This window comes from Suricata suricatta, chromosome 5, assembly GCF_006229205.1.
Source record: "Suricata suricatta isolate VVHF042 chromosome 5, meerkat_22Aug2017_6uvM2_HiC, whole genome shotgun sequence".
Classification (NCBI taxonomy): Eukaryota; Metazoa; Chordata; class Mammalia; order Carnivora; family Herpestidae; genus Suricata; species Suricata suricatta.
In genome coordinates, this window is record NC_043704.1 from 127728292 (window position 1) to 127731287 (window position 2996).

At 45.4% G+C, this 2996-nt stretch overlaps 1 non-coding gene across 1 annotated transcript; it reads left to right on the forward strand.

The window, feature by feature from the left end:
• The first annotated feature begins 2086 nt into the window (after window positions 1-2086).
• TRNAC-GCA lies at window positions 2087-2158 on the forward strand. The gene has a single exon. It is a non-coding gene; the product is annotated as a tRNA-Cys (tRNA).
• The last annotated feature ends 838 nt before the right edge of the window (window positions 2159-2996 follow it).

Here is a 2996-nt window from a genome sequence, read left to right on the forward strand (position 1 = left end):
GTACACTCTAGTTTTTCCTTCAGAAGAATATGGGTTGACTTTAGCTGTGTTATTTTCCATAGCTCATGGTTGAATAATAACTAATGTCCTTTGTGTATAGGCCAGGCAGCAGTCTAAATTATTTACGTTAATTATCTCCTTCATTGCATCTCCTGCCCAGGGAGCCTTGTGGGAGGCTGGGGCTGGATGGATGCAAGTGGAGGCAGCGGGAGCACAGGAGGTGATATGGGCATGTCAGAGGTCGAAGTCAAAGAGGCAGTTAGGGATCCAAATGAAAAGAACTCAGCATATTGTGTAAGAGACTTGGGATCTTTCAGGAAGGCATTTAAAGGGGCATGACGTAGATAGAGTCCATTTAATTAAAAACATTTTTAGGGGTGCCTGGGTGGCTTCAGCTCAGGTCATGATCTCACCATTTGTGGGTTCGAGCCCCATGTTGGGCTCTGTGCTAACAGCTCAGAGCCTGGAGCCTGCTTCATATTCTGCGTCTCCCTCTCTCTCTGACCCTCCCCTGCTCATACTGTCTCTGTCTCTCTCTCTGTCTTTCTCAAAAATAAATGAACATTTAAAAAATCTTTTTAATGTTTATTTATTTTTGAGAGAGCAAGCAGGAGTAGGGGAGGGGCAGAATGAGAGAGAGGGGGACAGAGAATCTTAAGCAGGCTCCTCACCATCAGCACAGAGCCTGATGTGGGATTCGAACCCATGAATCACAACATCATGACTTGAGCTGAAGTTGGATGCTCAACCGACTGAACCACCCAGGTGCCCCTAGACTCCATTTTAAAATGGCTGCTTGGCTGTAAGGGGTGGAGGCCCGGATGCCATTTAGGGGTGGTGGCACTGCTGGTGTGGAGGTTGGGATGGACCTAAGCAAAGTCAGAGGCACAATCCCCAGTCCCCAGCGATGACCTGGAATGGGGAAGAGACGATGAGAAAAGCCCACCATTTAAGTGTTTTGACAAAATGATGGAGTGCACAGTGGTGTCCCCAACCAGGATGGGGAGGAGACGGGTCAGATGGTTCAGGAGGCAGGCGGGGCGCTGTGCCCCCAGTGGGAACTGGAATCCTGGCCTCAGCACCTCCTGGCTGTGTGGCTACTCTATGCCTCAGTTCCCTACCTGCAAAATCAATATGATAATAATAATGTCTTTTGTATGGCATTTTCCTTATGATTCTCTGGGTGGAAACTTTAGTGCTGTGTGTGGCATGTAGCAAGTGTCCAGTAAATATGCTCTGTCATTACTGCAACAAAGCGGAATAGGAGGAGGTGTAGGTTTGGGCAGTGTGTTTTGGGGCACACGGGGTGTGAGCTCTCAGGTTCCTGTAAGGCCTTAGGGTGGAACGACTGGGAATGGGTGTCTGGGACCCGGAGAGCTCGAGCTGAAGCTGTGGCTGCTCTTAGCTCTGCAGCTTCAAGGAGGCGACACCTCATCAGGGAGGATTCGTTGCAATGGCAGAGGTTTCCTTGACCTTTCTGCTCAGTCTCAGAAATATAGGAAATTAAAAATCCTCAGGCTGGAACCAAAGAGAATAGAAATCAGAGGTGTTCAAAGGTGAATTTTGGACTCTGGAATACCTGGTGGCTGTTGTTGGACTATAAAATAAGACAGTTCATCCTGGATGAGGTCTCCTTTGAAAATTTGATGAAAACATACACGGTATACAATGTATGTACATGCACAGCCTTTGCCTATAATATCAGACTTGCCTCTGAACCTCTGAAGTTTGTGGATACCCACTTAAGACTCCCTTCCTGTCCAATACTTGTTGGTGACCCATAAAACTTAAAACATTCACTGATGTGGGGATGGGGGAAAAGCATTTACCGATGTGCCCAGAGATTTCTAGGCAGTTGGTAGTGTATTTTAAAAACTGAAGAATTATATGGAGAATTACACTCAGCTTGAGATTCTGGGAAGAGAATGAGTATATATGTTCCAGGAAAAGCAGGTACTGGTGTGGCTGGAAGGGAATTGAAGATGAATTTGAATCCAGGAAGAACCTCAGCTATAAAAGGTATTTATGAAGTATGATGTAACTTGTAAAAGTGAAATAAGTGTTTCTGTGAAGCTTATTGCCATCAGGGGGTATAGCTCAGTGGTAGAGCATTTGACTGCAGATCAAGAGGTCCCTGGTTCAAATCCAGGTGCCCCCTCTGTGTTCTTTTGCTCTTTTTGGCAGCTTCATTAAATAATGGGTGTAGAGTGAGGAAAGCAAGGTGCCTGGGACTCAGAATTTAAGGATGCTCTCATTCTCTCATAACTACCTTGGCTTGTTAATTTCTCACAGTAGAGTTGTGTGCATATAAATTCACACACACACACACACACACACACACACACACAGCCATACATCAGCAGGTATATACACACCCCTCCACACCAGATGTCCCCCAACCACATACGCACACCCAGACCCACCCACCGTCACACAGACCCCCCAACAGACAAACATATACATACACATATGCACACATGCATCCTCTCACATGGACTCTGTTCTTTTCCTTTCTGTATATTCACTCTTATTAACCAGACCCTTTCTAACCTCTTTTCTTCAAACTTTAAAAAAAATTTTTTTTTACATTTATTTATTATTGAGAGACAGAGCATGAATGGGGGAGGGAGAGAGAGAGAAGGAGACACAGAATCCAAAGCAGGCTCCAGGCTCTGAGTAAGCTGTCAGCACAGAGCCTGATGCGGGGTCCGAACCTGCAAACCGTGAGATCATGACCTGAGCTGAAGTCGCCCCTCTTCAAACTTTTAACCCCTTAATAGTTAGGGTTTACAGAAGAGTTGTAAAGATAGTATAGAGATGTTCCATACACCCTTCACGCAGCAAGTGTTAACATCTTGCATAACCATGCCACATTTATCAAAACTATGAAATAAACATTGGTGCGACACTATTAGCCAAACCATTCAGATGTCACCAGTTTTTCCGCTGATGTCTTTTTTTCTGTTGCAGTATTCCATCATGATACCATGCTGCCT